We start from the raw sequence: 17,159 nt of genomic DNA on the forward strand, positions 1-17,159 counted from the left end.
GAATGGTAGGATTTGGGGCCTGGCTTTGCTGCTCCTCTCTTGTAAAATTGCTGTTGTATACAGCTGTAAATGTTAACAGTTTTTTTGTAAACTGTGTTTTGTAATTGCTTAATAAAATTTTAAAAATGAAAAAAACAGGAGATTGAGTCTCCTCAGTTTAGGGGAATGACTCTGTGCTGGTTGGGCCACAGTCAGTGTGTTACTGTTGGCTTCTACTTTTTTTTCCCTGGGGTGGAAACCTGATTCCTGAACTGTCTGAATCATTTAGCCAGTTTGTTAAGTGGTATTTCTTTAATGAGGACTGTTTTCTAAACTGCCTAATGCACACACTGTATTTCAGGTGTAACTCAGTTCTCATTAGGGGATTGTTGTTTCACTGGCTGGTTACAGCCTGTGTGTTACTCTTTTTCTCTGTCCTTTTCTCAAAAAGTAAAAAAAATGTTAATTTTGTGGTAGGGCTTAGCCCTTGGATTCAAGTTTTCTTTGTATTTTGTATGTGTCCTCATTGTGCTTTTGGTGTTTGGACTGAGCCCTTATGGAAGACATACATTTTACCTGAGGAGCTGTTCCTGTGGGGAGGCCTAGCCCTGGGACTAGGCCTCTGAAGTTTGAAACCTGTGTGTGTGCTGACACGTGAGCACTTGCTGAATCCTGGAGTTTGAGAGAAGACCTTTCCTTCAGGAGTGGACCAAAATCCCTTTAAGTTAACTGCACCTTTAAAATGTACTGTGATCCTGTGAGTGGGCCTGGTTCTCCAAGGGTGTGCCAGGGCTCCATGGAGACTGAACACCTGTGTGCTGTGGGGTGTCTATTTGCTGCCTTCAGGAGTGGACTCTGCCCTTGGTTGTGGACTCTGTTTTTAGCAACGGACTCTGCAGTTTGGAGTGGTCTCTATTTCCGACTATGCACATTGTATACTGGAGTGGACTATATTTTTTCAAGACTGTTTGAACACTGTGTGCCAGAAAGGACTCTGTTTGTTCACAATTAACTCGACCATGTTTCTTGTTGTGTTATCACCTGCAATGTCTTGTGTGTCCCTGGGTCTGGCAGGCCTTACTGTGAGCTGGGAGGCTCATGGGTCATTATGAAAGCTGTGACCCCGAGAACCGGAGGGTAGGTAGGCCATCCTGTGAACATGAAGGTTGGTAGGCTGTCCCGAAAGCTGGAGGGTGAGTAGGCCACCCTGAAGCCGGTCACCCCGAGAGCGAGAAGGTGCGTAGGGGCAGGCTTGTGGGCTACCCTGCACGCTGTCATCCCTTGGGAAGGGGACAGGCTGTCCTACAGGTGGCCGGAGGGTGTGTCAGGATAGCCTACTGGCCGGACGGTGCATCGGGATGGCTGAGTGCCCAATGGTGCGTAGGGGCAGACCGAGAGCCAGAAAGTGGGTAGGCCGTCTTCAGCGCTGTCACCCTGGGCAGGTACCGGGGCGGGCTGTCCTCGAGGTGGTAGAAAGGTGTGTCAGGGTTGACGGAAAACTGGAAGTGCATGGGATAGACAGAGAGCCTGAAGGTGTGTGGGAGCAAGCCGCCTTAGATTGCTCGGAAGGTGGGACGTACGGGAGCTTGCTGGGTCTGTATTGTCTGCACTGTTTTTATGTAACTGGATTGTCCTTGTATGTACAAATGTCTTTGCTGTCTTGTCATGCTTGAAACTGGGATTTGAGGTTTGCCCTCATCTCCCTATAAACTGGTTGAACAGTAGGGTTTGGGGCTTGGCTTTGCTCCTCTCCCTTGTAAAATTGCTGTCTCTTGTATACAGCTGGAAATGTTACCTGTTTTTTGTAAACACTTTTGTAATTGTATAATAAAATTTGAAAAAAGATAAACAGATGTGCCACTGCGGAGAGGAGAGGGTAGGGCCGAAGACCTCCTCGTGGGTCTGCTCCTGGGCCTGGCCAAACTGGCCATAAACAGGTCCAGGCAGCGGGCCGTGGAGGGGATTGTTAGGGCCGACTGCCTGCCCCTCTTCCGCGGTTACTTTAGAGCCCGGCTGTCTCTGGAGAAGGAACACGCGGTGTCCACCAACACCCTGCAGTTGTTCAGGGGGAGTTGGGCGCCCTGGGGAGTGGACTGTATTATTTCCCCTTCCAACTCTATTTTGATTTAATCCCTGCCCTCCTCTTCACTGTTTGATTATGCAGCATTGCCCTTTTGCTGTGAAGGGCGCACCTTGTCACTGGCCACTCGGGTGATTCCTATCTTCCTGGTGGTGGAAGTTTGAATAAAGATTCGTGCATCTTGTGTCTCTCACTGTGTCTCACACCTGCACACACACATATGGGTGCTGGAGGAAAAAAAGAAGAAAAGATAAAACGAATAAGTAGGACTGGCAGGGGTTCTTTTCGCATGGAGAGCTGGCTCTGTGGGAGCTGGATCAGTGTTAAGGATTCTCTGTGTATGTAAAGGGTGATTTGGTGCTGGTATACTGGCCTCTGTGGAGTTACTTCAGTGGCGACAAGACTGGGCTTAAGAAGGTGACCATGCAAAAGCTCCTCCTGCCTGAAGCCCAACTGGATTTGAACTGGCACTAAATCCGGCCTAGTCATCAGAGAGCGTTACAGTTACATGATCTTGTGTGTCCCTGGGTCTTGCAAGTCTTACTGTGAGCTCGGAGGCTCATAGTCGTCCTGAAACATCAGAGTTACAGGGTCTGCTGATGGAAGTGGGCACCCTCGCCAGGCCAATAGAGCTTGGGTACTAAGTGACTTAAGGTAATTACATAGCCTCACTCATGATGTATCCTGGTCAGATGGTCTCGAGGTCAGGCCCCAATGAAAAACCCCAAAACTAAGCCATGCCGCGGCCAAATGGTTGACATTTTCTTCAAAGTCAGGCTTAACAAGCCATTGTAGTTGCTGCTGGTATGGGGATCTGAGACAGCAAAGGGGTCCCACTCGACATAATGGCGTAGGAGAGCTCATAGGCCATTATCCAGGGGAGAGAACACCTTGCACCTACAGCTGGTTCGGAACAGTTATTTACAACATCCAAGTGGGAACTGAATAAACTAAACACCTGGATGAATAGTGATCCGGTAGCAGTGGAGGTGGATAACAATGCAATTGTATCAGTGATTGCGGAACCAGACTTGAATAAACTTTACCCTGGGATTTTAACCCTTAAATTTGTTCAAGACCTCAGTTAGGCTGAGAGCCTACACTGAGGAACTTTTCGAGATTCAGGGAACAGCTTCAGTCCCACTCTCTTCTGAGAAGCAGCTGGTTCAGTTCCCACTGATTGTAGTAAGAAGCTTGGGCCATAGCCTGATGGGGTTAAATTGTTTCAGAAATATTCACCTTGATTTTCCAATTAGAAATGGCTGCTTGAATGAAGTCCGAATGAAATACCTGGATATTTCTCAGGAAGGTCTAAAAGGGCGAAGAAAGGAGACAAGGCCACCTTGCATGTTGGCCAGGAGGCAATTCCACGATTCTGCACAGCCCATCCAGTACTTTATATATAAAAAGATGCAGGAAGCAGGAGACTGGAAAGTGACTGAATTATCAAGCCCATACAGTTTGTGGAATGGACAGCACTGGTCTTACCCATTGTGAATCTTGACGGGCCTTTGTAGGGATTTTAACCAAACGGTAAACTGCTTCTTGGAGCTGAATAAATAGCAATCTCTCGCATAGAGGACTTATGCACAAATCTGTCAGGGAGCCTTCCTTCACAAAGCTGAACATGAGCTGTATGTACTTGCAATTGTGGTTAGATGGGAATTCCTAGAAATATGATCCAATTAATACCTAGAAGGGGTTGTACCAATATACGAGACTACCATTTGGGGTATTAACAGCCTGTGCCATTTTTCAGTCAATGATGGAGAACATTTTATGTGGTCTACCCAAGATTTACATTTATCTGGATGACGTACTAATAACAGGGAAGAACAAGAAGGAGCACGAGATCTCTTGGCATTGGTCTTCAGATGTTTCTCCCATGTGAGCCTGAATAGGTAAATGTGTATTCCAGCGCCCCCCCCCCCCCCCCCACGTGACCTCCTTGGGATACAGAGCTGACAAGACAGGTTAGACCCATTGGTAGATAGGGAGGGTGATCAAAGTTGCCCTGACTCCCACGTCTGTCCTGGAGCTTGGGTCTTTCCTTGGCCGGGTCAGTAATTATGGAAAGTTCATACATAAACTGTCTCAGACCTGACGGAGAGAAGATTCCGTACCAGGTTAAACCTGAGCTTCCCAGATCTCTGGGGAGGGTAGAGGGTGTAACAGCACCAGCAAGATCAATCCCTGCCACGTGACTCCACTCAGTGAGAGAGACAGTTTACTTCAGGGAGGGTTGGTGTCAGAATTATGGGAATGGCCCTGTATGGGGAAGAGGCAGAGTCGAGGCAAGGTCAGGTCCTGTGAGGTAGAAGGTTCGGGTCAGTGTGACAGTCCTGAACAAGGATGGGGACCACATGCTCAGCTCCTCCACAACCTTTCTGATTGTTCCAGAATCCGTGGATCCTGCCTCTCATCGAGCACAGAACAGAGAGCAGGACAGCGCAGGTACAGGCCCTCCGGCCCATGATGTTGTATCAAACATGACGCCAAATTAAACAAATCCCTTTTTCCTGCCCTTTGGGCCATATCCCTCCATTACTCGCATATTCATTTGTATATCTAAACGCCCCTGAACCACCCTGACTGCATCTCCAGGCCCCTTCTGTCTCCTTTGACCTTTTCCCCTCTGACCTTAAATGTATGTTCTCTAGTATTAGACATTTCAACGCTGGAAAACAAAACATAGGAACATAGCTGCAGGAGGAGGCTGTCAGCCCTTCGAACCGGCCCCACCATTCAATATGATGATGGCTGATCGTGCAATCTCCCAATCCCACTCCTACTCTCTCTCCATACCCCTTCATTCCCTTCGCTGCAAGGACCATATCCAGCTCGCTCTGGAACGTATCTAATGGACTGGCCCCAACACCTTACTGTGGGAGACAATTCCACAGATTCAAATCTCTTTGATTGAAGACATTCTTCCTCATCTCAGTCCTAAATGGCTTACCTCTTATTCTTAGAATGTGACCCCTGGTTCTGGACCGCCCCACCATCAGGAACATTCTTCCTGCATCGAGCATGTGCAGTCCCGACTCCGATACCCCAATCCTCTCACTATGAAGGCCAGCATGCCATTAGCTTTCCTCACTGCCTGCTGTACCTGTGAGCTAACATTCAGAGACTGTTCCACCATGACACCCAGGTCTCATTGCACCTCACCTTTTCCTCAACTGCCACCATTCAGATCATAATCTGCCTTCCTGTTTTTGTGACCAAAGTGGATAACCTCACATTTATGTTACATTTGCTAAGTATTCACCCACTCAGCCAATCTGTCCAAGTCACCCTGCAGCCTCTGAGCATCCTCCCCACAGCACACACTGTCACCCATCTGAGCGTCGTCTGCACATTTGGAGATATTGCATTCAATTCTTTCATCCAAATGGTTAATGTATATTGTGAACAGCAGGGGGTCCCAGCACTGAACCCTGTCGTGCCTCACTCATCACTGCCTGCCTCCCTGAAAAGGACCTGTTTATTCCAGCTCTCTCCTTCCTGTCTGCCAACCAGCTCTCCATCCACGTCAATACATTACCTCTGATGCCATAAGCTTTAATTTTCCTTACTTATCTCTTGTGTGGAACCTCGTCAAAACCCATTTGAAATTCCAGATACACAACATTTACTGATTCGCCCTTGTCCACTCTCCTGGTCATATCCTCAAAACATTCCAGAAGATTTGTCAAGTATGGTTTCCCTTTCGTGAATCTATGCTGATTTGGACCAAATCATTTCCCGTTTTCCAAATGCTCAGTTACGACATCCTTAATAACTGATTCCAACATTTTCCCCACCACCAATGCCAGGTTAATCAGCCTATATTTCCCCGTTTCTCTCTCCTTCCTTTTTTTTCAAAATGTGGAGTTACACTTGATCCCCCTCAGTCCATTGGAACTCTTCCAGAGGCTAGAGAACGTTGGAAAATGATCATCAATTTGTCCACTATTTCTCAGGCCACTTCCTTAAGTATTCTGGGATGCAGAGCATCAGACCAGGGGAACTTATCAGGTTTGAATCTCATCAATTTCCCCACTATCATGTTCTGACTAATGAGGACTTCCTTCATTTCCTCCTTCATGCTTGACCCTCTGTCCCCGAGCATTTCTGGAAGGTTATTTGCATCGTCTGCAATGAAAACAGACCCAAAGTACTTGTTCAGCTGGTCTGCCATCTCTCTGCTGTCCATCAGGATTTCACCTGTTTCGAACTGCAAGGGACTTAAATTTATCTTCAGCAATCACTTTCTCTTCGCATATCTATAGAAGCTTTTATAGTCAGTTTTTAAGTTTTCCACAAGCTTACTTTCTTATTCTATTTTCCGTTTTCTGAATCAAACCCTTTTGTCCTCCTGTGATGAACTTTACATTTCTCCCAGTCCTCAGGTTTGCTGCTTTTTCTGGACAATTTGTCTGCCTCCTCTCTGGCTTTAGTCCTGTTCCTGATTTCCCTTGTTTGCCGTGCTTGAGCCACCTTCTCTGTTTTCCTCTTACACCAGACGGAGATGTACAATTGTGTAGTTCATCCACATGTTCTTTAAATGTCTGCCATTGCCTATCCACTGCCCATTCCTTAAGTATCCCTGGTCAGCTTATTCCAGCTAATGCACGTCTCATACCATCAAAATTAGCGTTCTTTAAGTTCAGGACGCTCATCTCAGAATTAACTGTGTCACTCTCTACCTTAACGAAAAGTTCTACCATGTTATGGTCACTCTTTCCCAAAGGATCTCGCACCATGATGTTACGAATTAATCCTCTCTCATTACACAATACCCGGTATTGGATGTCCTACTCTTGGGGTGGTTCCTCAATGTATTGGCTGAGGAAACCATCCCTCATTCATTCCAAGACATCATCCTCTATCATACTGCCACCAGTTTGTTTAGTCCAATCAATATATAGATTGAAGTCACCCATAGTAACTGCTGTACCCTTACTACATGCATCTCTAATTTCCTGTTTTCACAGTCCCCAGTCTCACAAATACTGTTTGGTAGGTGGTCTACACACATCTCCCACTAATGCCTTTTCCCTTTGGTGTTCCACAGCTCCATCCAGACAGATTCCACATCATCCAAGTTAATGTCCTCCCTTACTGTTGTGTTAAACTCCTTCTTAACCATCAATGCTACTCCACCTCCTTTTCCTTTCCTCTATCTTTCCCAAAAGTTAAATAACACTGGATGTTGAGTTCCCACCATTTGTCACCCTGGAGCCAAGTCTCTGTGCTCCCGATTATATCATGTCCATTAATAACTGTCTGCACAGTTAATTCATCCGCCTTATTACGAATGTTCCTCGCACTGAGACATAGAGCTTTCAGGCTCATGTTTTTGACTTTCATTGCCCTTTTAGAATTCTGGCTGCCAACCCTGTCTATTTCTCTCATAATTTTGCAAACTTCTATCATGTCTCCCCTTGACCCTTCATTGCAGAAAAAATCCCTGAGTTTTTCTAGCCTCACCTTGTAGCTTAAACTCTCTAATCCAGGCAGCATCCTGGTAAACCTCCACTACACCCTCTCCAAAGCCTCAACATCCTTCCTGTAATGTGGCGACCAGAATTGAACACAATACACAAAGTCCTATAAAACAGCAACATGACATCCTGACTCTTGTACTCAATTCCCTGACCAATACAGGCAAGCATTCCACACACCTTCTTTACCACCCTATCTATTTGCATGACCACTTTCAGGGAGCTATGGACCTGAACCCCAAGCTCCCGCTGTACATCAATGCTGTTCAGGGTCCAGCCATTAACTGTATACTTTCCCTTAACATTTGATCTCCCAAAGTGCAGCACTCACATTTTCCTGGATTAAACTCCATCTGCAATTTCTCTGCCCATATCTGCAACTGATCTATATACCACTGTATTTTGTACAGCCTGCTAGATTATCTACAACACCCCTGACCTTTGTGTCATCTGCAAACTTACTGACTCAACCATCTACGTTTTCCTCCAAGTTATTTATATCGATGACTTTCCGTCAAGCATTGAAGTTACCTCACAATTTGAGATGGACACGGCTGATGTCACTGTCTCGATGCTTTTTGCTGCCTGAAGATGACAATGAGTTTCTTCCGAGACGTTCCGGCCACAAGAGGGGAGCTACTGTGTGTTACATGCCGCCCATATCAGAGGCAGAGTTGGAGGGCCATTACCCAGTGCTAAACTGCCCCAAGCAGAGCTGTGAGAAAAAAGAACTGGATAATGTCCTCGGACTCAGACAGGAAGGGAGATGGAGAGATTGTAATGAGGTCAGCCATGTGGACTCATAGTAACAAGTTCCATGCCTGGGGCTGTTAATCTGGTACAATTGGGGAGCACTAGCTGATAGAGCAGAACAGGAGTGTTAGGGGTTATGTTCACGCTAAGAGCTGGCTCTGAGGGAGTTGGATCAGTGTCAAAGACATGTCAATGAAGGGTCATTTGGTAAAGGGATACCAACCTGTGTGGAGTTATTTCAGAAACCACTGACCCGTCACCTCCCTGATACAGTGATGGGGATAGTCATAGTCCAAGGGGCAGCAAGGGACAAAGGCTCCAGGAGTTTCCTGCATTGTATCCTACAGCAGGAAGTGTCCACTCCACTGGGAAAGGAGACCCTGCTCACACTTGAAAGTCTGGATTTTGAAGGAAGTGAGTGTAGAAATTGTATGAACACTCGCAATAATCTTTCAGTCTTCCCTAGACCCGGGGAATGTAGTAGATAATTGGGATATTGCAAACATGATGATCTTGTTCAGGAAAAGTTGTTAGGAGAAGCCCACCAATTACAGACCGGCCTGTTTACCTTCAGTGTTGGGAAAGCTGACAGAGCCAATGGTTTGGAATAGAGGCAGCAGTCCCAGGAGAAAGCTTGACTGATGATGAAGAGTCAGCGTAGATTTCTAAACAGCAAATCAAGGTTCACCAACATGTTGGAGTTTGTGAAGTAGTAACAGGAAGACTTTGTGAGGGTAGCACTGTCAATGTGGTTTGCATGGACCTTCAGAAAGTGACGAATAATAGGATGAGGAAAGATTTAACTCATGGAATAAATGTGTCAGTAGCAATGTGGATACAGCATTGGCTGAGAGATAGGAAACAGAGGGTCAATGGATATCTTCAGGCTGGAAGTAAATTCTTATGAGTTTTTCAGGAAGCATTATTGAGAACCTTGCTTTTCCTGAGTTTAATTAATTAATGTTTGAAAACTTGGTGAGCAGGGGGACAATTTCAAAGTATTCAGGTAGCACAATTCAATTTTGAACTGAGGAGCACAGTGTAGATCTTCAGTGGGGTAGAGACAAGGAGATGGAGTGAGCAGTGGGAGCGGGGAGAGTGCAGACTACGGGGATGATGGGAAGGCAAATTTACCACTGAAAGGATTTACCTCAAGAGTCAGCCGCCTTTATTTTCAGCCGTAGTGGGACCGGTGAGAGCGAGGACCAGGGGGCTGCTGGGAAGGTAAATTTTCCTCTGAATGGATTTACCTCACGAATAGGCAGAGGGATCGCTCAACAGGAGAGGGCCGAGACTCAGGGATTGCAGGGCACGTGAACTGATATATTCGGGCTGTGAAGTCAATGTTTCGGGCAAAAGCCCTTTCAGACCTTCCTGATGATGAGCTTTTGCCCGAAACGCCAATTTTCCTGCTCCTCGGATGCTGCCTGACCTGCTGTACTTTTCTAGCACCACTCTAATCTGAACTCTGATTTCCAGCATCTGCATGTGATCACGTTTGCCTATTCGGGCTGTGCTTAAACCCGAGGCATGCACTTGTAGTTTCTCCCACCTGTCCTCCCCCTCTAACCACAAAATAAAGACCCTGTGTGGAGGGTAGGTAAGGTAAGGCTTTTTGGTTTCATGTATTCAGATTCTCTCAGTAACTTAGAGCAGAAGGGATGGAGGCTAGGGCAGTTGCTCCTCCGGCAGGATGTGGGTGGTAACGGTCACCAATGGTGACTTCCCCTGCGAGAAGTGTACCCAATTCCAGCTCCTCCCAGACTGCATTAGGGAACTAGCGCTGGAGCTGGATGAACTTTGGATCATTCAGGAGGCTGAGGGGGTGATAGAGAGGCATTATGGGGAGGTGAGTGACCATCAGGAGAGGGAAAGAGAATAGGCAGGCAGTGCAGGGACCCCATGTGGCCTCCCCCCCTCAATAATAAGTATACCATTTCGATACTGTTGGGCAGAATGACCTACCGGGGAATGCCACAGCAGCCAGGTCTCTGGCTGTGAGCCTGGCTCTGCAGCTTAGAATGGAAGGGTGGAGAAGAGGAGAGTGACTGTGATAGGCGATTCAATGGTAAGAGGGATAGACAGGAGATTCTGTGGTCGCGAGAGAGACTCCCGGATGGTATGTTGCCTCCCAGATGGCCAGAGTGAGGGTTGGGCTGATTGTGGAGGGAACTGGCGCCTGGAGTTGCAGGAGTTAGGGGAGGTCCTTAATGAACACCTTGTTTCAGTTTCACCAGTGAGAGCAACCTTGTCATTTGTGAGGACAGCGTGAAACAGGCTGATATGCTCAAACAGGTTGATGTTAAGAAGGAGAAGGTGCTGAAAAATATGAAAATGATGAGGATAGATAAATACTCTGGGCCAGACGGGATATACCCAAGGTTACTACAGGAAGCAAGGAAAGAGGTTACTGCACCTTTGTTGATGATCTTTGTGACCTCACTGTCCACTGGAGTAGTGCCAGATGATTGGAGGTTGAAAAATGTTATTCTCTTGTTCAGGAAAAGAATAAGGATAATCCTGGGAATTACAGACCAGTCAGTCCTACATCCATTGTGGGCAAATTATTGGAGCGGATTCTGAGAGACAGGATTTATGATTACTTAGAAGAGCATAGTTTGATTAGAAATAGTCAACATTTGAGGGTGCGACAAAACACGTTGATGACGGTAGAGCAGTGGATGTGTTGTATATGGATTTTATTCAGGCGTTTGATGAGGTTCTCCATGGTAGGCTCATTCAGAAAGTAAGGAGGCATGGGATACAGAGAAATTTGGCCATCTGGATACAGAATTGGCTGGCCGATAGAAGACAGAGTCTGGTAGTAGATGGACAGTATTCAGCCTGGAGCTCGGTGACCAGTGGTGGTGTTCCGCAGGGATCTGTTCTGGGACCTCTGCTCTTGGTGATTTTTGTAAATGACTTGGATGAGGAAATGGAAGGGTGGGTTAGTAAGTTTGCCGATGGCACAAAGGTTGGTGGAGTTGTGGATAGTGAGGAGGACTGCTGTAGGTTGCAATGGGACATTGACAGGATGCAGAGCTGAGCTGGCAAGTGTCAGATGGAGATCAACCTGGAAAAATGTGAAATCATTCACTTTGGAAGGTCAAATTTGAATGCAGAATACAGAGTTAAAGGCAGGATTCTTGGCAGTGTGGAGGAACAGAGAGATCTTGGTGTTCTTTACCTCGATCCCAGTTACCTCGATCACAGTTACTACCCAAGTAGATCGGGTTATTAAGAAGGTTTGTGGTGTGTTGGCTTTTATTAGCCGGGGCATTGGGTTTAAGAGCCGTGAGGTTATGCTGCAGCTTCTATAGAGCCCTGCTTAGGCCACACTTGGTGGATTGTGTTCAGTTCTGGTCAGAGATACGTTCTTTACACAGAGTGGTGGGTGTGTGAAATGCACTGTCAGCGGTGGTAGTAGAGTCAGATACATCAGGGAAATTTAAGCATCGAGGGCCAAAAGGCCTGTACTGTACTGTACTGTTCTATGTTCTATGCTCTTTCGAAATGTGAAAGGATCCAGTTTGATCAGAAGAATGTTAAAAAAAACCCAATATGAATTAGTGTGTACAATTCTAACGATATTCCAGAACTTAGTTGTATATGTGCAGGTAGGGACATCGGTAAGGAAAGCATACAGTTTCCTGGGGTTTATTAACAAGTCATTGAGCATAAAATTAAATAGGTGATGTTGAACTTGTAGAAGATGCTTATTTGACTTCGGTTAGAGTATTGCATACAGTTATGGATGCCACATCAACTCAGTGGTTAGCACTGCTGCCTCACAGCACCAATGTTCGATTGCAGCCTTGGGCGACTGTCTGTGTGGAGTTTGTACATTCTCTCCATGTCTGTGTAGGTTTCCTCTGGGTGTTCCAGTTTCCTCCCACTGTCCAAACTTGTGCGGGTTAGTTGAATTAGCCATGCTAAATTGCCCATCGTGTCCAGGGATGTGTAGGTTAGGTGCATTACTCAGGGGAAATGTAGAGAAACAGAGTGGGGGAATGGGTCTGGGTCTGTTACTTTCCAGAGGGCCGGGGTGGATTTGTTGGGAATTCCACATTGTAGGAATTCTATCATTACCAACAGTTTATCTAAACATTGGAGAGAATACAGAAGGGGTTCACAAGTGCCAGGTATGAGGATCTTCAGTTACAAGAATCGATTGAAGAAGTTTGTACTGTTTCCTTGGAAAGGAGATGGCTGCGAGGAGATCTGATAGAGGCTATCAATTTCCTGAACTGGATTGAGTTGATCGGGAGACTCTGTTCCCATTCATAAAAAGAACAAGCCAAAGAGGATACAGACTGAAAGTGATCTGTAAAAGAAGTGAAGATGAAGTGAGGGAAACCTTTCTCATGGGGCAAGCAGCTGAGGGTATGGAATGCATTGCCGGGAAATGTGGTGGAGACAGGTTCAAATGGGGCTTTTGAGAGGGGCATTGCGTGGTGATTTGTGTGAAATAATGTTGAAAAGTATGAGGAAAATGCAGGATGCAGGTGATGCTGGTCCTTTAACAAGTCAGTACAGACACAGTGGGCTGATTGGCCTCTTTCTGTCTGTAACGTTTCTCTGATTCTGTGAACAACTAGTAAAGAGAGGTTTATACAGGAACAAGAACGGGTTTAGCTAGACAGAGAGGAACCAAACGCTGCTGGAAAAACCAGGAGCTGAGCAATTCGCTATTTTAAAAGAGGGAACAGTCAAGGTCCATTTCCTCAAAAGGTCAAGGGAGGACAAACATTTTCCCTGACTGATGGAGGCCACAGAAATGTAGGTAAAGGAGAGAAAGGGTTATTATAGCACGTGTCAAATAGTAAATATTGTTGATTTATTTAAAGGAAGCCGCAAACAAATGAGAGAAAATACTTGGGACTGTGAGGAAAAGATTGGCAATTGATATAAAAGGAAATTCCAGGCTTCCACTTGCACATCAATATTAACAAAGGAAATGGAGGAGGATGGGCAGTTCAAGACAGAAAAGGAGGTTTACATCTGAAAGCATTAGGCCTGATGAGGGTGTTAAATTAATACTCTGCCTTTGTCTTTACCTACAAGCCAGAGGCTGTGGTGACAGAGAAGGAGAAGTGGTGACAGAGGGTTAATCAGTGAGCCAGGAAGCTGGCTCTGAGGAGCCCATGTCCATGTCTCTCACCAACACCCAAAGAATCAGAGAATCAGAGAGTCCGACAGTACAGAGACAGTCCCTTCGGCGTTAACTGGTCCATGCTGACCAAAATGTCCATTCACGTTAACCCCATTTTCCTGCATTTGGCCCATATCCTTCTAAACCTTTCCTATCAATGTATTTGTCCAAATGCCTTTTAAATGTTAATGTAACCCCCTCAACCAATTCCGCTGGCAGCTCATTCCATATGCGTACCACCGTCTGAGTAAAAAAGTTGCCCCTCAGGTTCCCTTTTATTCTTTCCCCTTGATGCTCTCTCGTCCTTGATTCCCCAAACCTGGAAAAAAGATGAGTGCATTCACCCTGTCCTTACCTTTCATGATTTTAGACACCTCTAGAAGGTCCCTTCTCTTTGTCCTTCATCCTCCACGATTGCGCGGAGTAGGCACTTTCTCTTTGGCTCGATACTGATTGGCTGATACCTCTCACTCAATGGAACTTCCACCAATGGGATCTTCATTCCTGGGCAGCGCCTGTCACCGGCCTTGCCCCCTTCCTGATGGGAATGTGGTTGTGGTGGCCTTCTCTTCAAGACGAGGATTTGTTTGTTGCAAGGTCTCCAGGCAACAGACAGGACCCTGGACACTTCCACAACATCCCATTAGGAATGCAATGAAGAGTTTATGCTCGAAACGTCGACTCTCCTGCTCCTCAGATGTTGCCTGCACAGGTGTACTTTTCCAGCACTGCACTTTTGACTCTGATCTCCAGCATCTGCAGTCCTCACTTTCTCCCAGCATCTGCAGAGAGAGAAACAAAGTCACCATTTCGATTACAGTCTGTCTCTCCTTCAGAATGCAGTTCTGAAGTGTTTCTGAGGGAGTATTGAAGAAGAGTTATCCAGACTCAAAACGTTAACATTGTTTCTCTTTGCACGCAAGTTGCTGAGTTTCTCCAGCATTCTCTGTGTTTGGGGTTCGGATTTCTAGCATCTGCAGGATTTTGTTTTGAATAAGGATATGTCGATGCATGAGAGAGAGAGAGAGAGAGAGAGAGCGCGAGATTTGCCGTGCAGGCAGATGAAACAATTCCATGACCTGATATATTCAAGATTAACCACGTTACTAAATAACTCATTGTGCCTTAAATTTCAAATCCTGTCAATAACATGAGCTCAAGGAGTGATCGTATGGTGCAGTGTTAGTGTCAGATTCAGTACTCCTGTCCTTTACCAAATGGGTCAGTCTGCATTTCCTGAAGTGGATTCCTCTTCCATCTCACTTTTCCTTACCCCCAGCATTCTCCCAAGTCTTGTTCTCCACAGACAGCCCAATCACAGGCACATTGACCTTAAATAGGAATTGCTTATTGATATGATTTCTGATCAATACAAAGTGTGTTATTGAGGAGTTCAGGCCATGATTGAGAATGTGGTTGTACAATTCCAGGATTCTCCTCCCCCGAACAACCGAATGGCATCCACTGTATGAAGGTTTCCTTGGAGAGAGGAGGTTGCAGGCTGCAATGGGAATCCATCTCTACAGGACTTTCCACTCCATCATTTTACAACAATCCAAAAGGCCAGGGCGTTGCAGTGAGAAAAGTTTCTCTTCTGGTTCACAAGGGCCAGCACGACATTTTGTACCCGGCTTGTTGAACCGTCCCATGTAGACTGAAAAAACAAGTTAGGGACAGGTTATTGGACGTCCTGTAGTGATGGAACAGGGAGGGGGTGGGACAAACAATGAGAAAACAGGGTCAGTCAGTGTCACTTTGACAACCTCTCCCCACACGGGTAGTTCTGCAACATTCACAGTCTCACACTCCAACCTGAACCGCAGCCAAAGGCTTTCCATGGAACTGAAAGAAGGGAACACTCGCATTTCCCTGGAAACACGAAAAGGTTCAAGCACAGAAAGTGACCATTCAACCCAACGTGTCCATGCTCGCTGAATACAAAAGCTCATTTCCCAACACCTGCTCCAAGCAGCGTCTGCTGCTTCGGGTGTGGATCCGAAATGATCTTTTTGACTGGGTTTAGGGTTTCCACATCAGCCACCAACATGAGGCAGGGGCAAAGAAAGTGGCTGACGACTCAATGGTACCGGTTTTCCTGAGCACCATTGAGAATAAGACGTCACAATTCAAGGAAGTCTCGTGCCAGCAGAGAGACCCGTGGAAATGACATTCCAAACTCTGTGCAAAGTGTTGGAGAGTTACTTTGCACCAATGTTATACACGATCGCAGTACTTCCTCGTTATCCATTCATGGGCTGAGGGCGACACTGGCTCAGCAGCATTATTGCCCAGCCCTAATTGGTGGGTGGCACGGTGGCACAGTGGTTAGCACTGCTGCCTCACAGCGCCTGAGACCCGGGTTCAATTCCTGCCTCAGGCGACTGACTGTGTGGAGTTTGCACATTCTCCCCGTGTCTGCGTGGGTTTCCTCCGGGTGCTCCGGTTTCCTCCCACAGCCCAAAGATGTGCAGGTCAGGTGAATTGGCCATGCTAAATTGCCCGTAGTGTTAGGTAAGGGGTAAATGTAGGGGTATGGGTGGGTTGCGCTTCGGCGGGTCGGTGTGGACATGTTGGGCCGAAGGGCCTGTTTCCACACTGTAATGTAATGTAATCTAATCTAATCTAATTGCCCAGAGGGCAGGTAAAAGTCAACCACGTTGCTGGGGACTGGAGTCACACGTAAGCCAGACCAGGTAAGGATGGCAGTTTTCTTCCCGAAACTGCATTGGTGAAATAAATGGGTTTTTCAACAATCGAAGATGGATTCATGGTCATGACATTTATTTATTGAATTCACCTGCCATCGCAGGATTCGAACCGCAGTCTCCAGAACATTTCCTGACTCTCTGGATTAACAGTCCAGCGACATTACCATTAGGCCATTGACTATCTTCCATTCCTATAAACAGGTCCAGCAGGAAGGAGAATCCATCTGCCAGTTGGAGGCAGCCTTGCAGAGGTTAGTGGAAGATTATGAATCTGGAAGTTCATTTCTGATGCCCTGAGGGACCACTTGGTTTGTGGCGTCTGACACAAAGCTATTCAACAGAATCTCCTAACGAGGAGAGACCTGGGTTTCAACAGCTTTTGAGGTTGCCACCTCAATAGAGTTGACTGCCAATGAAACAACGCAATTGGCTAGGCCCAGCTGCATAGAGTGGGGGTAGATCAGGACGGTTCGGTACCAAGCGTAGAATGGCACCAAGATGGCAAGAGTGGGCACATGGAGTCAACATGCTGGACTCGAGAAGCTCAGAGCTGCAGGCAGAAGCGAATGGGTCACATTACCCAAAATCCCCATGGACCACGTCAACAAGAGAAGTGGAGTCGAAAGGAGACAATTTCTAGGAAAAGGCATAAGGTAGATGAGGCCTGCAAGTGGGTAGACAGGAATCAGCCGGGTGTGTGGGAGGACCAGAAGGCCCAGAGTCAGCAGAGCTTTGGTTAGACATCCTGATGGTACAGAGTGAAGCTGAGAGTTTCTGGGTTCTTCCCAAAATACGGAGTAAGACATAAACCTTGAAGTGGATACAGGGGCAGTGATGTCTCTAATCCTTGAATCAATGGTTACTGTCACTGCCATTGAAGCCTGCCAGGATTACACTGTGGATATCTACAGAACATGTGGGGCTGCTGGAGGGGTATGAACTGGTAAATATACAACTAAGAGCCCGGTGGGCGAACTGCCTCTGTACGGAGTGAAAGG

Source organism: Chiloscyllium plagiosum, unplaced genomic scaffold (assembly GCF_037043375.1).
Source record: "Chiloscyllium plagiosum isolate Xiang-an unplaced genomic scaffold, Cpla_swu_hap1 HiC_scaffold_45, whole genome shotgun sequence".
NCBI lineage: Eukaryota > Metazoa > Chordata > Chondrichthyes > Orectolobiformes > Hemiscylliidae > Chiloscyllium > Chiloscyllium plagiosum.